This window comes from Oncorhynchus gorbuscha, linkage group LG03, assembly GCF_021184085.1.
Source record: "Oncorhynchus gorbuscha isolate QuinsamMale2020 ecotype Even-year linkage group LG03, OgorEven_v1.0, whole genome shotgun sequence".
Classification (NCBI taxonomy): domain Eukaryota; kingdom Metazoa; phylum Chordata; class Actinopteri; order Salmoniformes; family Salmonidae; genus Oncorhynchus; species Oncorhynchus gorbuscha.
In genome coordinates, this window is record NC_060175.1 from 19,103,613 (window position 1) to 19,123,457 (window position 19,845).

The window sequence follows — 19,845 nt, forward strand, 5'->3', positions numbered from 1 at the left end:
AGTCAATAATACAGTATAAACAAGTCTATATACAATGTGAGCAAATTAGGTGAGAAGGGAGGTAAGGGCAAAAAAAGGCCATGGTGGCAAAGTAAATACAATATAGCAAGTAAAACACTGGAATGGTAGTTTTGCAATGGAAGAATGTGCAAAGTAGAAATACAAATAATGGGGTGCAAAGGAGCAAAATAAATAAATAAATTAAATACAGTTAGGAAAGAGGTAGTTGTTTGGGCTAAATTATAGGTGGGCTATGTACAGGTGCAGTAATCTAAGATGCTCTGTGAAAAATGAAATGAATGAAAAATGTAGACTGGTAATTTGGTATTCATATTGCCTAACCTTATTCATTCCACAGCTCCACCCAGAGAAAATGTCTCTCTCATTTTATGAAACGAGATCAAAGACCAAGAATGTGAGATTGTTTTGCCAATTACATGCTGTGGCCACAAGCCGACTCGCTGACGCCCTCTGTGGACCATACAAGGTATTGGGACAAGACAGCGCATATCCACGCGCTACTTGCTCACATCGAGGCTGGCTTCTCACTGGAAGCCTCGAGCTGCATTCCTCTCCATTCACAGGAAGGGAGCCGGCGTGTGAGCGCACTAGTAGTCCGTCACGAGTGAAAATGTCCTTAAGTTTTGGAATTTAATCATGGCATGGATATCTAACCCAAGGATCACTTGAATTTGTAAGTAGGCCTATCCAGATCAATTTGTGCGTTGTTTGAATGAGAAACGTTTTTGGGGGGTTGACAAATGTGTGTGTTTTCGCTCCCATGTTGACAGTTTGTCTTGTCTGTTTAAAATTTGCGTCTGACTGCAAGTTTGAAGCTTGTGATTTCTAAACAGCCCTTGTACTAGGCGAACAACTGGTTGCGCTTTGGTAACCCGTCTATTTACCTGTGTAGCCTATTGCACTTCACAAGTAGTTGTTTTGTATGCTATCTTGGATGCGCATACAACAGTTATATATATATGTGTATATGTTTTTATGTAGCCCAATTCAACCAGTTGAAGGGTTGATCAACACCGAAGTGGGAAAACTGCGGATATTGTGTCGTTGGCAAGGGTTGTGTGTTAGGTGTGTGGATGCATCGAGTTACTGTGCTACAGTACAAGCGCATAGGATACTTCAATAAGCTGAGCAGAAGAGTTCGAGCCTAATTGGGCACTCTACGTCATTGCTGAATTAACCGATGTTTCATCACACGTCCTTTCCTAACATCCTTATATCCGTTTTGTTTTTATATTTGAACAAACATGGGCAAGGACCTATAGTTTTAAAACGGGAAAGAAGACTTGTGTGTTAGTTACCTCATAGTAAAGGGAATGCTGTTGCATTGCGTTTTTGAGAAGGAATGTCTCCATAGACTACATAATTATAGCTATTCACTGACAGACAGATACTGTTGCCTGGAAAAGTCTTTCTTGGGCGGTGAGTGGGGAGGCATGTGTGGCTCGTGTTTGTCTTTACATTGAAATTCGCAGCATGCTCTCATGTATGGTGTTACTTCTTAGGCGTTCTACGCTACTTAGGCTGCGTTTAGACAGGCAGCCCAATTCTGATATTTTTGACCGATCAGATCAGCTCTGAACAATATATTATGTGAAAGAATCTGTGATTTGTTTAAAAGACCAATTATTTGAAAACATATCGGAATTGTCTAAATGCAGCCTAATTGGACGTAAGGGGGTGTATCATTTCTCATGTGAACCAGTGTGCGGCTTAGGAGCAAAAACAATCGAGTACCCTATTAACTTTAAAATAATGAAAAATGGTGTGTGAAAAGAGCCATAATCTGCTGACTAGTGAGAGCCAATTTGAAGGCTTTGTTTCAACAGCAATAATTGCATATTGAGGAGTAATAGAAGGATGAGAGTTGTCTGTGGGTGTGTTGGTCTACCCCATGCACCCGAAAGTCCTCTTGAATATGCGCTGCTATAGGCTTCTCTATTGCATTTGTTCAATACTTTTTCAGTATTCTTGTGAGCAAATTACACGTCAAAAATACATCATTCACCAATTCAAATACATATATATTTTCCCCCTGACCAAATGTAAATTTATATAAAAGCAAAGGCATTTAAATCTGTTGTGATGAATTTGTCTTGTCCTTGCCCCCAGTTTTACAATTCAAGGCAACCAACATTGGCTTGGTGGTTAAAGGCTATGACACCTATTCGCATGTCAATTATGAAAGATATCAAACCTGAAACAAATGCTTGTTTAGTAGGCGGTTCTAGTTTAATGTCGCCGACACTAATCAGTCATAGGGTTGGCATGGCTTTGGCTTGTAAATCACTGAATGACAGACTGGTTGGTTCTTCATCTTGAGCCCGACTCAACTGCACGTCTTACCAAGTTGTTGGACATTCTTCTGAGGGGAATTTGATACATTGAACCTGATGTTTTGCTTCATAAATGCAATATCTGCTAAGGTTATATTTTTCTTCTCATTTACATAGTAGCTGTATCTGCCCCACATGGACATCTTCGAAGGAATAGTGTAGTTATGACTCCATGGCCTGACCCCATCAGTGCTTGACTTGGGCAGGAGCTCACCGGAGCTGACTACCGGCATCTCAAATGTTCTACTGCTTGAGCTCTTGTTCCTCTTATAGCTCAAAAGTGTTGTGGAGCTCCTGCATCTAAATATAAAAGGTACAGAAACCCCAACTGAGTACCGACACTTATTCCGGTCCAAGTCTACCACTGCCTGTCATCAATTAATTATGTGTGGATCCTCACATTTCATCTCATCATACATGTCCCTAGTGTGGCATCGCAAATAACGTTCAGAAAATGATTAGCAATCCACCACCCTGGACATGTTATGATACAAATCTGCCTCAATAAGACCAGTGTTGGTCAATTTTTTTTATTGGATGGCATTTTACTGATCTTGTGTTGCATCAACTGGAATCAGGAGAACCATTATCATGAGCACATACCTGCTGCAGTTGACCTACTTTCTAACGTGATTCTGTAGTGCGAATGGGCAGGGACTCAGTAGCCAGTACTTTCCTCCAGTGTATGTGTGTAGTGTTGGTCGTGCGTGGGGGTGTGTTTTGGTCGTGCGTGGGGGTGTGTTTTGGTCGTGCGTGGGGGTGTGTTTTGGTCGTGCGTGGGGGTGTGTTTTGGTCGTGCGTGGGGGTGTGTTTTGGTCGTGCGCGGGGTGTGTTTTGGTCGTGCGCGGGGGTGTGTTTTGGTCGTGCGCGGGGGTGTGTTTTGGTCGTGCGCGGGGTGTGTTTTGGTCGTGCGCGGGGGTGTGTTTTGGTCGTGCGCGGGGTGTGTTTTGGTCGTGCGCGGGGTGTGTTTTGGTCGTGCGCGGGGGTGTGTTTTGGTCGTGCGCGGGGGTGTGTTTTGGTCGTGCGCGGGGGTGTGTTTTGGTCGTGCGCGGGGGTGTGTTTTGGTCGTGCGCGGGGGTGTGTTTTGGTCGTGCGGGGGGGTTTGTTTTGGTCGTGCGGGGGGGTGTGGGTGGGTGTGTGTGTGTGTGTGTTGGTCGTGGGTGTGTGTAGGTCGTGTGTGGGTGGGTGTGTTTTGGTCGTGTGTGGGGGGTGGGTGTGTGTGTGTGTGTGTGTGTGTGTGTGTGTGTTTTGGTCGGGTGGGTGTGTTTTGGTCGGGTGGGTGTGTTTTGGTCGGGTGGGTGTGTGTTGGTCGGGTGGGTGTGTGTTGGTCGTGGGTGGGTGTTGGTCGTGGGTGTGTGTTGGTCGTGTGTGGGTGGGTGTGTGTTGGTCGTGTGTGTGGGGGGTGGGTTTGGTCGTGTGTGTGGGGGGTGGGTTTTGGTCGTGTGTGGGGGGGTGGGTTTTGGTCGTGTGTGGGGGTGGGTGTGTTTTGGTCGTGTGTGGGTGGGTGGGTGTGTGTGTGTGTTTTGGTCGGGTGGGTGTGTTTTGGTCGGGTGGGTGTGTGTTGGTCGGGTGGGTGTGTGTTGGTCGGGTGGGTGTGTGTTGGTCGGGTGGGTGTGTGTTGGTCGTGGGTGTGTGTTGGTCGTGTTGGTCGTGGGTGTGTGTTGGTCGTGTGTGTGGGGGGGTGGGTTTTGGTCGTGTGTGGGGGGGTGGGTTTTGGTCGTGTGTGGGGGGGTGGGTTTTGGTCGTGTGTGGGGGGTGGGTTTTGGTCGTGTGTGGGGGGTGGGTGTGTTTTGGTCGTGTGTGTGGGTGTGTTTTGGTCATGGGTGTGTGTGTTTTGGTCGTGTGTGTGTGTGGGTGTGTTTTGGTCGTGTGTGTGTGTGGGTGTGTTTTGGTCGTGTGTGTGTGGGTGTGTTTTGGTCGTGCGTGTGGGTGTGTTTTGGTCGTGCGTGTGGGTGTGTTTTGGTCGTGGGTGTGTTTTGGTCGTCGTGCGTGTGGGTGTGTTTTGGTCGTGTGCGTGTGGGTGTGTTTTGGTCGTGTGCGTGTGGGTGTGTTTTGGTCGTGTGCGTGTGGGTGTGTTTTGGTCGTGTGCGTGTGGGTGTGTTTTGGTCGTGTGCGTGTGGGTGTGTTTTGGTCGTGGGTGTGTGTGTGTGTGTGTGGGTGTGTTTTGGTCGTGTGTGTGGGTGTGTTTTGGTCGTGTGTGTGGGTGGGTGTGTTTTGGTCGTGTGTGTGGGTGGGTGTGTTTTGGTCGTGTGTGTGGGTGGGTGTGTTTTGGTCGTGTGTGTGTGTTTTGGTCGTTTGGGTGTGTTTTGGTCGTTTGGGTGTGTTTTGGTCGTTTGGTCGTGTGTGGGTGTGTTTTGGTCGTGTGTGGGTGTGTTTTGGTCGTGTGTGTGGGTGTGTGTGTTTTGGTCGTGTGTGTGTGTGGGTGTGTGTGTTTTGGTCGTGGGTGTGTGGGTGTGTGTGTTTTGGTCGTGTGTGTGGGTGTGTGTGTTTTGGTCGTTTGGGTGTGTTTTGGTCGTGTGTGGGTGTGTTTTGGTCGTGTGTGTGGGTGTGTTTTGGGTGTGGGTGTGTTTTGGGTGTGGGTGTGTTTTGGTCGTGGGTGTGGGTGTGTTTTGGTCGTGGGTGTGGGTGTGTTTTGGTCGTGGGTGTGGGTGTGTTTTGGTCGTGGGTGTGGGTGTGTTTTGGTCGTGGGTGTGTGGGTGTGTTTTGGTCGTGGGTGTGTGGGTGTGTGTGTTTTGGTCGTGTGTGTGTGGGTGTGTGTGTTTTGGTCGTGGGTGTGTGGGTGTGTGTGTTTTGGTCGTGGGTGGGTGTGTTTTGGTCGTGTGGGGGTGTGTTTTGGTCGTGTGGGGGTGTGTTTTGGTCGTGTGGGGGTGTGTTTTGGTCGTGTGGGGGTGTGTTTTGGTCGTGTGGGGGTGTGTTTTGGTCGTGTGGGGGTGTGTTTTGGTCGTGTGGGGGTGTGTTTTGGTCGTGTGGGGGTGTGTTTTGGTCGTGTGGGGGTGTGGGTGTGTGTGTTTTGGTCGTGTGTGTGTTTTGGTCGTGTGTGTGTGTGTTTTGGTCGTGTGTGTGTTTTGGTCGTGTGTGCGTGTGTTTTGGTCGTGTGTGGGTGTGTTTTGGTCGTGTGTGGGTGTGTTTTGGTCGTGTGTTTTGGTCGTGTGTGGGTGTGTGTGGGTGTGTTTTGGTCGTGGGTGTGGGTGGGTGTGTTTTGGTCGTGTGGGTGTGGGTGTGTGTGTTTTGGTCGTGTGTGTGTGTGTGGGTGTGTGTGTTTTGGTCGTGTGTGTGGGTGTGTTTTGGTCGTGTGTGTGGGTGTGTTTTGGTCGTTTGGGTGTGTTTTGGTCGTGTGTGGGTGTGTTTTGGTCGTGTGTGGGTATGTTTTGGTCGTGTGTGTGTGGGTGTGTTTTGGTCGTGTGTGTGTTTTGGTCGTGTTTTGGTCGTTTGGGTGTGTTTTGGTCGTTTGGGTGTGTTTTGGTCGTTTCGGTGTGTTTTGGTCGTTTGGGTGTGTGTTTTGGTCGTGGGTGTGTGTGGGTGTGTTTTGGTCGTGGGTGTGTTTTGGTCGTGGGTGTGTTTTGGTCGTGGGTGTGTTTTGGTCGTGGGTGTGTGTGGGTGTGTTTTGGTCGTGGGTGTGTTTTGGTCGTGGTCGTGGGTGTGTTTTGGTCGTGGGTGTGTTTTGGTCGTGGGCGTGTTTTGGTCGTGGGCGTGTTTTGGTCGTGGGGGCGTGTTTTGGTCGTGGGGGCGTTTTTTGGTCGTGGGGGCGTGTTTTGGTCGTGGGGGCGTGTTTTGGTCGTGGGGGCGTGTGTGGGGGCATGTGTGTTTTGGTCGTGTGTGTGTGGGATGTGTTTTGGTCGTGTGTGTGTGTGTGTGTGTGTGGGTGTGTTTTGGTCGTGTGTGTGGGTGGGTGTGTTTTGGTCGTGGGTGTGTGGGTGGGTGTGTTTTGGTCGTGGGTGTGTGTGGGTGTGTGTTTTGGTCGTGGGTGTGTGTGTTTTGGTCGTGGGTGGGTGTGTTTTGGTTGTGGGTGGGTGTGTTTTGGTCGTGGGTGTGTGTGGGTGTGTTTTGGTCGTGTGGGTGTGTTTTGGTCGTGGGTGTGTGTGGGTGTGTTTTGGTCGTGTGGGTGTGTTTTGGTCGTGTGGGTGTGTTTTGGTCGTGTGGGTGTGTTTTGGTCGTGGGTGTGTGTGTGTGTTTTGGTCGTGTGTGTGGGTATGTGTGTGTGTTTTGGTCGTGTGTGTGTGTTTTGGTGTGTGTGTGTGTGGGGGTGTGTTTTGGTCGTGTGGGGGTGTGTTTTGGTCGTGTGGGGGTGTGTTTTGGTCGTTTGGGTGTGTTTTGGTCGTGGGTGTGTGTGGGTGTGTTTTGGTCGTGTGTGGGTGTGTTTTGGTCGTGTGTGTGTGGGTGTGTTGGTCGTGTGTGTGTGTGGGTGTGTGTGTTTTGGTCGTGTGTGTGTGTTTTGGTCGTTTGGGTGTGTGTTTTGGTCGTTTGGGTGTGTTTTGGTCGTTTGGGGGTGTGTGGGTGTGTTTTGGTCGTGTGTGGGTGTGTTTTGGTCGTGTGTGGGTGTGTTTTGGTCGTGTGTGGGTGTGTTTTGGTCGTGTGTGTGGGTGTGTTTTGGTCGTGTGTGTGGGTGTGTGTGTTTTGGTCGTGTTTTGGTCGTTTGGGTGTGTTTTGGTCGTTTGGGTGTGTTTTGGTCGTTTGGGTGTGTTTTGGTTGTTTGGGTGTGTGTTTTGGTCGTGGGTGTGTGTGGGTGTGTTTTGGTCGTGGGTGTGTTTTGGTCGTGGGTGTGTGTGGGTGTGTTTTGGTCGTGGGTGTGTTTTGGTCGTGGGTGTGTGTGGGTGTGTTTTGGTCGTGGGTGTGTGTGGGTGTGTTTTGGTCGTGTGTGTGGGTGTGTTTTGGTCGTGTGTGTGGGTGGGTGTGTTTTGGTCGTGTTTTGGTCGTTTGGGTGTGTTTTGGTCGTTTGGGTGTGTTTTGGTCGTTTGGGTGTGTTTTGGTCGTGGGTGTGTGTGGGTGTGTTTTGGTCGTGGGTGTGTGTGGGTGTGTTTTGGTCGTGTGTGGGTGTGTTTTGGTCGTGGGTGTGTTTTGGTCGTGTGTGTGTGGGTGTGTTTTGGTCGTGTTTTGGTCGTTTGGGTGTGTTTTGGTCGTTTGGGTGTGTTTTGGTCGTTTGGGTGTGTTTTGGTCGTGGGTGTGTGTGGGTGTGTTTTGGTCGTGGGTGTGTGTGGGTGTGTTTTGGTCGTGTGTGTGGGTGTGTTTTGGTCGTGTGTGTGTGTGGGTGTGTTTTGGTCGTGTGTGTGTGTGGGTGTGTTTTGGTCGTTTGGGTGTGTGTTTTGGTCGTTTGGGTGTGTGTTTTGGTCGTTTGGGTGTGTGTTTTGGTCGTTTGGGTGTGTGTTTTGGTCGTTTGGGTGTGTGTTTTGGTCGTTTGGGTGTGTGATTTGGTCGTTTGGGTTTGTGTTTTGGTCGTTTGGGTGTGTGTTTTGGTCGTGGGTGTGTGTGGGTGTGTTTTGGTCGTGGGTGTGTTTTGCTCGTGGGGGTGTGTTTTGCTCGTGGGGGCGTGTTTTGGTCGTGGGGGCGTGTTTTGGTCGTGGGGGCGTGTGTGTGTGTGTGTTTTGGTCGTGTGTGTTTTGGTCGTGTGTGTGTGTGTGTGTGTGTGTGTTTTGGTCGTGTGTGTGTGTGTTTTGGTCGTGTGTGTGGGTGTGTTTTGTGTGTGTGTGTGGGTGTGTTTTGGTCGTGGGTGTGGGTGTGTGTGTGGGTGTGTTTTGGTCGTGGGTGGGTGTGTTTTGGTCGTGGGTGTGTGTTTTGGTCGTGGGTGGGTGTGTTTTGGTCGTGGGTGTGTGTGGGTGTGTTTTGGTCGTGTGGGTGTGTTTTGGTCGTGGGTGTGTGTGGGTGTGTTTTGGTCGTGGGTGTGTGTGTGTTTTGGTGTGTGTGTGTGTGTTTTGGTCATGTGTGTGTGTTTTGGTGTGTGTGTGTGTTTTGGTCGTGTGTGTGTGTGTGTTTTGGTCGTGTGTGTGTGTGTGTGTTTTGGTCGTGTGTGTGTGTGTGTTTTGGTCGTGTGGGGGTGTGTTTTGGTCGTGTGGGGGTGTGTTTTGGTCGTGTGGGGGTGTGTTTTGGTCGTGTGGGGGTGTGTTTTGGTCGTGTGGGGGTGTGTTTTGGTCGTGTGGGGGTGTGTTTTGGTCGTGTGGGGGTGTGTTTTGGTCGTGTGTGGGGGTGTGTTTTGGTCGTGTGTGGGGGTGTGTTTTGGTCGTGTGTGGGGGTGTGTTTTGGTCGTGTGGGGGTGTGTTTTGGTCGTGTGGGGGTGTGTGTGTGTTGGTCGTGTGGGGGTGTGTGTTTTGGTCGTGTGTGTGTGTGTGTTTTGGTCGTGTGTGTGTGTGTTTTGGTCGTGTGTGTGTGTGTGTGTATTTTGGTCGTGTGTGTGGGTGTGTGTTTTGGTCGTGTGTGTGGGTGTGTGTTTTGGTCGTGTGTGTGTTTTGGTCGTGTGTGTGGGTGTGTGTTTTGGTCGTGTGGGGGTGTGTTTTGGTCGTGTGGGGGTGTGTTTTGGTCGTGTGGGGGTGTGTTTTGGTCATGTGGGGGTGTGTGTGGGTGTGTTGGTCGTCTGTGTGTGTGTGTGTGTTTTGGTCGTGTGTGTGTGTGTGTGTTTTGGTCGTCTGTGTGTGTGTGTGTTTTGGTCGTGTGTGTGTGTGTGTTTTGGTCGTGTGTGTGTGTGTGTATTTTGGTCGTGTGTGTGGGTGTGTGTTTTGGTCGTGTGTGTGTTTTGGTCGTGTGTGTGTTTTGGTCGTGTGTGTGTTTTGGTCGTGTGTGTGGGTGTGTGTTTTGGTCGTGTGTGTGGGTGTGTGTTTTGGTCGTGTGTGTGGGTGTGTGTGTTTTGGTCGTGTGTGTGGGTGTGTGTGTGTTTTGGTCGTGTGTGTGGGTGTGTGTGTGTTTTGGTCGTGTGTGTGGGTGTGTGTTTTGGTCGTGTGTGTGGGTGTGTGTGTTTTGGTCGTGTGTGTGGGTGTGTGTGTTTTGGTCGTGTGTGTGGGTGTGTGTTTTGGTCGTGTGTGTGGGTGTGTGTTTTGGTCGTGTGTGTGGGTGTGTGTTTTGGTCGTGTGTGTGGGTGTGTGTTTTGGTCATGTGTGTGGGTGTGTGGGTGTGTTTTGGTCGTGGGTGTGTTTTGGTCATGTGGGTGTGTTTTGGTCGTGTGTGTGTGTGGGTGTGTTTTGGTCGTGTGTGTGGGTGTGTTTTGGTCGTGTGTGTGGGTGTGTGTTTTGGTCGTGTGTGTGGGTGTGTGTTTTGGTCATGTGTGTGGGTGTGTGGGTGTGTTTTGGTCGTGGGTGTGTTTTGGTCATGTGGGTGTGTTTTGGTCGTGTGTGTGTGTGGGTGTGTTTTGGTCGTGTGTGTGGGTGGGTGTGTTTTGGTCGTGTGTGTGGGTGGGTGTGTTTTGGTCGTGTGTGTGGGTGGGTGTGTTTTGGTCGTGTGTGTGGGTGGGCGTGTTTTGGTCGTGTGTGTGGGTGGGTGTGTTTTGGTCGTGTGTGTGGGTGGGTGTGTTTTGGTCGTGTGTGTGGGTGGGTGTGTTTTGGTCGTGTGTGTGGGTGGGTGTGTTTTGGTCGTGTGTGTGGGTGGGTGTGTTTTTGTCGTGTGTGTGGGTGGGTGTGTTTTGGTCGTGTGTGTGGGTGTGTGTGTTTTGGTCGTGTGTGTGGGTGTGTGTGTTTTGGTCGTGGGTGTGGGTGGGTGTGTTTTGGTCGTGTGTGGGTGTGTTTTGGTCGTGTGTGGGTGTGTTTTGGTCGTGTGTGGGTGTGTTTTGGTCGTGTGTGTGGGTGTGTGTGTTTTGGTCGTTTGGGTGTGTTTTGGTCGTTTGGGTGTGTTTTGGTCGTGGGTGTGTGTGGGTGTGTTTTGGTCGTGTGTGGGTGTGTTTTGGTCGTGTGTGTGGGTGTGTGTGTTTTGGTCGTTTGGGTGTGTTTTGGTCGTTTGGGGGTGTGTGGGTGTGTTTTGGTCGTGGGTGTGTGTGGGTGTGTTTTGGTCGTGGGTGTGTGTGGGTGTGTTTTGGTCGTGGGTGTGTGTGGGTGTGTTTTGGTCGTGGGTGTGTGTGGGTGTGTTTTGGTCGTGTGTGTGGGTGTGTTTTGGGTGTGTTTTGGTCGTGGGTGTGTTGGTCGTGTGTGTGGGTGTGTGTGGGTGTGTTTTGATCGTTTGGGGGTGTGTTTTGGTCGTGGGCGTGTTTTGGTCGTGGGCGCGTGTTTTGGTCGTGGGGGCGTGTTTTGGTCGTGGGTGCGTGTTTTGGTCGTGGGTGCGTGTTTTGGTCGTGGGTGCGTGTTTTGGTCGTGGGGGCGTGTTTTGGTCGTGGGGGCGTGTTTTGGTCGTGGGGGCGTGTTTTGGTCGTGGGGGCGTGTTTTGGTCGTGGGGGCGTGTTTTGGTCGTGGGGCGTGTTTTGGTCGTGGGGGCGTGTTTTGGTCGTGGGGGCGTGTGTGTGTGTGTGTGTGTTTTGGTCGTGTGTGTGTGTGTGTTTTGGTCGTGTGTGTGTGTGTTTTGGTCGTGTGTGTGTTTTGGTCGTGTGTGTGTTTTGGTCGTGTGTGTGTGTGGGTGTGTTTTGGTCGTGTGCGTGTGGGTGTGTTTTGTGTGTGTGTTTTGGGCGTGTGTGTGTGTGTGTGTGTTTTGGGCGTGTGTGTGTGTGCGTGTTTTGGGCGTGTGTGTGTGTGTGTGTGTGTGTGTGTGTGTGTGTGGGTGTGTTTTGGTCGTGGGTGTGGGTGTGTGTGTGGGTGTGTGTTTTGGTCGTGGGTGGGTGTGTTTTGGTCGTGGGTGTGTTTTGGTCGTGGGTGTGTGTGGGTGTGTTTTGGTCGTGGGTGGGTGTGTTTTGGTCGTGGGTGTGTTTTGGTCGTGGGTGTGTGTGGGTGTGTTTTGGTCGTGTGGGTGTGTTTTGGTCGTGTGGGTGTGTTTTGGTCGTGGGTGTGTGTGGGTGTGTTTTGGTCGTGTGGGTGTGTTTTGGTCGTGTGGGTGTGTTTTGGTCGTGTGTGTGTGGGTGTGTTTTGGTCGTGTGTGTGTGGGTGTGTTTTGGGTGTGTTGTGTGTGGGTGTGTTTTGGTCGTGTGGGGTGGGTGTGTTTTGGTCGTGGGTGTGTTTTGGTCGTGGGTGTGTTTTGGTCGTGGGTGTGTTTTGGTCGTGGGTGTGTTTTGGTGGGGGGGTGGGTGTGTTTTGGTCGTGGGGGTGGGTGTGTTTTGGTCGTGGGGGTGGGTGGGTTTTGGTCGTGGGGGTGGGTGGGTTTTGGTCGTGGGGGTGGGCGGGTTTTGGTCGGGTGGGTGTGTGTACGCCCGCGCTGGTCGTGTGTGTGTGTGTGTGTGTGTGTGTGCCCGCGCTGGTCGTGTGTGTGTGTGTGTGTGCCCGCGCTGGTCGTGTGTGTGCGCCCGCGCTGGTCGTGTGTGTGCGTCCGCGCTGGTCGTGTGTGTGTGTGTGTGTGTGTGTGTGTGTGTGTGTCCGCGCTGGTCGTGTGTGTGTGTGTGTGTGTGTGTCCGCGCTGGTCGTGTGTGTACGCCCGCTCGCGTGTGTTGGTCGTGTGTGTACGCCCGCGCTGGTCGTGTGCTCTATGCCCGCGCTGGTCGTGTGCTCTATGCCCGCGCTGGTCGTGTGCTCTATGCCCGCGCTGGTCGTCTGCTCTATGCCCGCGCTGGTCGTGTGTGCGCGTACGCCCGCGCTGGTCGTGTACGTGTGTGTGTGTGTGTACGCACATCCGCTGGTCGTGTGTGTACGCACACACGCGCTGGTCATGTGTGTGTGTGTGTGTGTGTGTGTACATGTACGCCCGCGCTTGCCGGTCGTGTGTGTGTACGCCCGCGCACGTGCCGGTCGTGTGTGTGTGTGTGCGCGTGATGGTCGTGTGTGCATGTTGGTCTCGTCTTGGTTGTGTGAGCACGCGCGAACATGTTGGTCATGTGTGCGTGCACGCGCTCGTGATGGTCGTGTGTGTGCATGCGCGTGTCATGTGCGCGTTGGTCGTGTGTGTTTGATGGTCATGTGCATGCACGTTTTGGTCGTGTGTGTGTTGGTTGCACATGTTGGTCGTGTGTGTGTGCGTGCACGTGTGATGGTCATGTGCATGCGCACGTTGGTAGTGCGTGTGCAGGATGATCGTGCGCGCGTGTTGTTTGTGTGTGCGTGTTGGTCTAGCATGGTGTATGTGTGTGTGTGTGTGCGCGTGTTGGTCGTTTTTGTGGGTGCGCGTGGGCGAGTGATGGTCATGCATGATGGCCGTTTGTGTGCGCTTGCGCATGATGTTCCTGTGTGTGCATGCGAGCGTTGGTCGGGTGCGCGTTGGTTGTGTGTGTGCGGGTGTTGGTCTCCTGTGTGTGTGTGTGTGTGTGTGTGTGTGTGTGTGTGTGTGTGTGTGTGTGTGTGTGTGTGTGTGTGTGTGTGTGTGTGTGTGTGTGTGTGTTGGTCTCGTGTGTGTGCACACGCGTGTTGGTCTTGTGTGCACGCTCGCGTTGGTCGTGTGTGTGTGTGTGTGTGTGCGTGTGCGTGTGCGTTGGTCTCCTGTGTGTGCATTTTGGTCTCCGGTGTGTGTGTGCGCACGTGCATGTGCATATTTCTTTTCTTTTCTTTTTCTCTTTTCAGGGCACCTTGACTGCCAGACATTTTAAACCAGTGTGACAACCTCATCCTGATAAATTAAAAAAAAATCTCTCCCTCTCGTTCACTCCTTCTGTTTCTTACTCTCTTGCTGTTATTCTCCCACTCTTTTGCTTTCCCTCGATCTTCCTTCAGGCCCTCCCTCTTTTCCTACTGTCAGTGCTGTGTGTTTTTCCCTCTGCGGAGTGCCCCTACTTTCATCATGTTCTTAGTTCTGGCACGATTTCCACATTTTGGAATCTCCACTTCCCCTCTCTCTGTTTGAACTTCCCTTAGTTGTGGTTTTCGGCTCATTAGGTCAAATCTGTCACTTACTATAGTGTCCAAATGTGTACTACAAAGTGTCAGAAGGATAATTCTGGTCATGAAGTCAGTCTCATCCAAAACTGAGATTTGTGAGTTGATTGGAAAACATGGTATGTAACAGAGTTAAGGGTACCATAATAGTTTTCCTCATGTTGGGTTTATCTCAATCCTGACGAACTTTGCCTCAGTTTCACATCATCTGGCTGAAGACCTGGTTAGACATTTCAAGTTATCTAGAAGGATGAGTGACTGTAAGTTGAGTGACAGAAGTTCGGCCCTCCTTTAAAGATGATTGAGGCTTCCTCAATCGAGCGTAATGGAATATCTGCTTGCCTATACGTACCGGTGGAGCTGTTATGTTTTTGGGGTTGTGGGCCAAGTCGAGGCCTGGAGGTGGGTTGTAGTTAAATCTTTAGCCCTTCCCTCAACCTTTCTAATCTCTGTTCCTCCTCTTCCCTTCCCTCACTCTTTCTTCTCGCAGTTCCTCCGCTTCTCTCTTTCCTCTCTCTGTTCCGCTTCTCTCTTCCCTTCCCTCACTCTTTCCTCTCTCTGTTCCTCCGCTTCTCTCTTCCCTTCCCTCACTCTTTCCTCTCTCTGTTCCTCCGCTTCTCTCTTCCCTTCCCTCACTCTTTCCTCTCTCTGTTCCTCCGCTTCTCTCTTCCCTTCCCTCACTCTTTCCTCTCTCTGTTTCTCCGCTTCTCTCTTCCCTTCCCTCACTCTTTCCTCTCTCTGTTCCTCCGCTTCTCTGTTCCTCCACTTCTCTTTCCTCTCTCTGTTCCTCCGCTTCTCTCTTCCCTTCCCTCTCTTTCCTCTCTCTGTTCCTGTCGCTTCTCTGTTCCTCCACTTCTCTCTTCTCCTTTTGTTTGTTTTGCTTCTGTTGCCTGTCAGTCTCGGGCTGCGCTGGCTGTGTCACGCTCTTTCTCTCACTCGTTCTCTCACTATCCTTTTGAACAGACCCCAGGATGGTTGATAATTAGAGGTCGACCGAATATGATTTTTCAACGCCGATACAGATTATTGGAGGATCCAAAAAAGCCGATAATGATTAAACTGACAATTTATATATATATATTTGTAATAATGACAATTACAACAATACTGAATGAACACTTATTTTAACTTAATATAATACATCAATAAAATCTATTTAGTCTCAAATAAATAATGAAACATGTTCAATTTGGTTTAAATAATGCAAATACAAAGTGTTGGAGAAGAAATTAAAAGTGCAATATGTGCCATGTAAGAAAGCGAACGTTTAAGTTCTTTGCTCAGAACATATGAAAGCTGGTGGCTCCTTTTAACATGAGTCTTCAATATTCCCAGGTAAGACGTTTTAGGTTGAAGTTATTATAGGAATTATAGGACTATTTCTCTCTCTACCATTTGTATTATATATACCTTTGACTATTGGATGTTCTTATAGGCACTATAGAATTGCCAGTGTAACAGTATAGCTTCCGTTCCTCTCCTCGCCCCTACCTGGGCATTTCAGATCAGTTACACAGGCACCACTTGGCCCATCAAACGACAAAAAAGCTTCCCTTCTTCCTCTGCTGAGGGAACAGTCGGTCAATGGAGCTGTCCAGGAAGTGTATCGATCAGGAAGTCACCGGTTAAAGTTACCATTCAGACATCTGGAGGAAGAGTAATTGCCAACCTGCAATCCCACACACCCCGAAGCCAGGGTCTTTTTCAGGAGGGCAATCGTTTTGACATGGAGAGCGGAAACGCATGTTTCTTTTTGGACCAGTTAATACCTTGTTTCAGTCTGTTTCCTTAAATTTGGTGCTTAATAAACAGAACCCAGGGTTTCCCAAAGCACTGGTCTTTGCTTTAATCAAGTTTTTAATTCAGGAGATGGAAGTCCTCCACCAGAGCAAATATTGAATCCCTGGAAAACCATTAATTGCCAAAAACAGTGAACGTAGGTCTTCATGAAATAGAATATTGTTGGTAGAATTCTGTTGATGCTGTTGCTTCTGCTGATGCTGTTGCTTCTGCTGCTGCTGTTGATGATGCTGCTGTTGATGATGCTGCTGCTGTTGATGATATTTTCAAAAAGGTTGGGGGAGCCTAGTGGTTGCTTGTAGTGCTCAGTGGAGTCTGTGTGTGTGTGGCTTTTGTTGAAGCACCACAATTTCTGTGCAACATACAGAACTAAAAAGGCCTTAGTTTGTGTCTGCCTTCCTATTTCTCAGGTCTCCTCTGTGGGGAAGATTAAATGGAGAATAGTTTACATAAGCACGCAGGCATTTATTGTTGCAATTAATGTTAATGGTGCAGCAGGCTCGCTTCAAAATTGCCTCGTCTCCTCTGCAGTACCTGCCTTGGGCCTAGCCCTCTCTTAGTTTGTTTTATTTACAGAGGGGAATTTAAATAATTCACTAGCCTGTAAATAAGACAAATAGAACGCAGTGCTGGGCCTTTTAGAGCCACTTGCCCAGGGAAAGCATGGCCACCCATGCCCCTATAAATCAGGTGAGGTGTGGCGACGTAAAGGAGAGACGGGAAGGCTCTTTTGAGGGAGGTAACATCAAATCAAATCAAATTGTATTTGTCACATACACATGGTTAGCAGATGTTAATGCGAGTGTAGCGAAATGCTTGTGCTTCTAGTTCTGACAATGCAGTAATAACCAACAAGTAATCTAGCTAACAATTCCAAAACTACTACCTTATAGACACAAGTGTAAGGGGATAAAGAATATGTACATAAGATATATGAATGAGTGATGGTACAGAGCGGCATAGGCAAGATACAGTAGATGGTATTGAGTGCAGTATATACATATGAGATGAGTATGTAAACAAAGTGGCATAGTTAAAGTGGCTAGTGATACATGTATTACATAAAGATGCAGTAGATGATATAGAGTACAGTATATACATATACATATGAGATGAATAATGTAGGGTATGTAAACATTATATTAGGTAGCATTGTTTAAAGTGGCTAGTGATGCATCATTTCCCATCAATTCCCATTATTAAAGTGGCTGGCGTTGAGTCAGTGTGTTGGCAGCAGCCACTCAATGTTAGTGGTGGCTGTTTAACAGTCTGATGGCCTTGAGATAGAAGCTGTTTTTCAGTCTCTCGGTCCCAGCTTTGATGCACCTGTACTGACCTCGCCTTCTGCATGATAGCGGGGTGAACAGGCAGTGGCTCGGGTGGTTGTTATACTTGATGATCTTCAAATCAAATCAAATTTTATTTGTCACATACACATGGTTAGCAGATGTTAATGCGAGTGTAGCGAAATGCTTGTGCTTCTAGTTCCGACAATGCAGTGATAACCAACAAGTAATCTAACTAACAATTCCAAAACTACTGTCTTATACACAGTGTAAGGGGATAAGGAACATGTACATAAGGATATATGAATGAGTGATGGTACAGAGCAGCATACAGTAGATGGTATCGAGTACAGTATATACATATGAGATGAGTGTGTAGACAAAGTAAACAAAGTGGCATAGTTAAAGTGGCTAGTGATACATGTGTTACATAAGGATGCAGTCGATGTTGTAGAGTACAGTATATACATATGCATATGAGATGAATAATGTAGGGTAAGTAATATTATATAAGTTAGCATTGTTTAAAGTGGCTAGTGATATATTTACATCATTTCCATCAATTCCCATTATTAAAATGGCTGGAGTTGGGTCAGTGTCAGTGTGTTGGCTGCAGCCACTCAATGTTAGTGGTGGCTATTTAACAGTCTGATGGCCTTGAGATAGAAGCTGTTTTTCAGTCTCTCGGTCCCAGCTTTGATGCACCTGTACTGACCTCGCCTTCTGGATGATAGCGGGGTGAACAGGCAGTGGTTCGGGTGGTTGATGTCCTTGATGATCTTTATGGCCTTCCTGTAACAACGGGTGGTGTAGGTGTCCTGGAGGGCAGGTAGTTTGCCCCCGGTGATGCGTTGTGCAGTCCTCACTACCCTCTGGAGAGCCTTACGGTTGAGGGCGGAGCAGTTGCCGTACCAGGCGGTGATACAGCCCGCCAGGATGCTCTCGATTGTGCATCTGTAGAAGTTTGTGAGTGCTTTTGGTGACAAGCCGAATTTTTTCAGCCTCCTGAGGTTGAATAGGCGCTGCTGCGCCTTCTTCACGACGCTGTCAGTGTGAGTGGACCAATTCAGTTTGTCTGTGATGTGTATGCCGAGGAACTTAAAACTAGCTACCCTCTCCACTACTGTTCCATCGATGTGGATAGGGGGTGCTCCCTCTGCTGTTTCCTGAAGTCCACAATCATCTCCTTAGTTTTGTTGACGTTGAGTGTGAGGTTATTTTCCTGACACCACACTCCAAGGGCCCTCACCTCCTCCCTGTAGGCCGTCTCGTCGTTGTTGGTAATCAAGCCTACCACTGTTGTGTCGTCCGCAAACTTGATGATTGAGTTGGAGGCGTGCGTGGCCACGCAGTCGTGGGTGAACAGGGAGTACAGGAGAGGGCTCAGAACGCACCCTTGTGGGGCCCCGTGTTGAGGATCAGCGGGGAGGAGATGTTGTTGCCTACCCTCACCACCTGGGGGCGGCCCGTCAGGAAGTCCAGTACCCAGTTGCACAGGGCGGGTCGAGACCCAGGGTCTCGAGCTTGATGACGAGCTTGGAGGGTACTATGGTGTTGAATGCCGAGCTGTAGTCGATGAACAGCATTCTCACATAGGTATTCCTCTTGTCCAGGTGGGTTAGGGCAGTGTGCAGTGTGGTTGAGATTGCATCGTCTGTGGACCTATTTGGGCGGTAAGCAAATTGGAGTGGGTCTAGGGTGTCAGGTAGGGTGGAGGTGATATGGTCCTTGACTAGTCTCTCAAAGCACTTCATGATGACGGAAGTGAGTGCTACGGGGCGGTAGTCGTTTAGCTCAGTTACCTTAGCTTTCTTGGGAACAGGAACAATGGTGGCCCTCTTGAAGCATGTGGGAACAGCAGACTGGTATAGGGATTGATTGAATATGTCCGTAAACACACCGGCCAGCTGGTCTGCGCATGCTCGGAGGGCGCGGCTGGGGATGCCGTCTGGGCCTGCAGCCTTGCGAGGGTTAACACGTTTAAATGTCTTACTCACCTCGGCTGCAGTGAAGGAGAGACTGCATGTTTCCGTTGCAGGCCGTGTCAGTGGCACTGTATTGTCCTCAAAGCGGGCAAAAAAGTTATTTAGTCTGCCTGGGAGCAAGACATCCTGGTCCGTGACTGGGCTGGATTTCATCTTGTAGTCCGTGATTGACTGTAGACCCTGCCACATGCCTCTTGTGTCTGAGCCATTGAATTGAGATTCCACTTTGTCTCTGTACTGACGCTTAGCTTGTTTGATAGCCTTACGGAGGGAATAGCTGCACTGTTTGTATTCAGTCATGTTGCCAGACACCTTGCCCTGATTAAAAGCAGTGGTTCGCGCTTTCAGTTTCACGCGAATGCTGCCATCAATCCACGGTTTCTGGTTAGGGAATGTTTTTATCGTTGCTATGGGAACGACATCTTCGACGCATGTTCTAATGAACTCGCACACTGAATCAGCGTATTCGTCAATATTCCCATCTGACGCAATACGAAACATGTCCCAGTCCACGTGATGGAAGCAGTCTTGGAGTGTAGAGTCAGCTTGTTCTGACCAGCGTTGGACAGACCTCAGCATGGGAGCCTCTTGTTTTAATTTCTGTCTGTAGGCAGGGATCAGCAAAATGGAGTCGTGGTCAGCTTTTCTGAAAGGGGGGCGGGGCAGGGCCTTATATGCGTCGCGGAAGTTAGAGTAACAATGATCCAAGGTTTTACCACCCCTGGTTGCGCAATCGATATGCTGATAAAATTTAGGGAGTCTTGTTTTCAGATTGGCTTTGTTAAAATCCCCAGCTACAATGAATGCAGCCTCCGGATAAATGTTTTCCAGTTTGCAAAGAGTTAAATAAAGTTCGTTCAGAGCCATCGATGTGTCTGCTTGGGGGGGATATATACGGCTGTGATTATAATCGAAGAGAATTCTCTTGGAAGATAATGCGGTCTACATTTGATTGTGAGGAATTCTAAATCAGGTGAACAGAAGGATTTGAGTTCCTGTATGTTTTCTTCATCACACCATGTCCCGTTAGTCATGAGGCATACGCCCCCTCCACTCTTCTTACCAGAGAGATGTTTGTTTCTGTCGGCGCGATGCGTGGAGAAACCCGTTGGCTGCACTGCCCTGGATAGCGTTTTCCCAGTAAGCCATGTCTCCGTAAAGCAGAGAACGTTGCAGTCTCTGATGTCCCTCTGGAATGCCACCCTTGCTCGGATTTCATCAACCTTGTTGTCGAGAGACTGGACATTGGCAAGAAGAATACTGGGAAGTGGTGCGCGATGTGCCCTTTTCCGGAGTCTGACCAGAACACCGCCGCGTTTCCCTCTTTTTCGGAGTCGTTTCCTTGGGTCGCTGCATGCGATCCATTCCGTTGTCCTGTTTGTAAGGCAGAACACAGGATTCCGCGTCGCGGAAAACATATTCTTGGTCGTACTGATGGTGAGTTGACGCTGATCTTATATTCAGTAGTTCTTCTCGACTGTATGTAATGAAACCTAAGATGACCTGGGGTACTAATGTAAGAAATAACACGTAAAAAACAAAAAACTGCATAGTTTCTTTATGGCCT

At 49.4% G+C, this 19,845-nt stretch overlaps 1 protein-coding gene across 5 annotated transcripts in view; it reads left to right on the forward strand.

The window, feature by feature from the left end:
- The first annotated feature begins 570 nt into the window (after positions 1-570).
- Positions 571-19,845, forward strand: part of LOC124027397 (plexin-A1-like) — a 404,375-nt gene continuing 385,100 nt past the window's right edge. For 3 of the 5 annotated variants that reach the window (XM_046339840.1, XM_046339858.1, XM_046339852.1), the window contains exon 1: positions 582-694. The gene's annotated coding sequence lies outside the window, so the exon portion shown is untranslated. Of the gene's footprint in view, positions 695-19,845 lie in introns of all 5 variants that reach the window. The other 2 variants (XM_046339848.1, XM_046339847.1) reach the window with 1 other exon arrangement.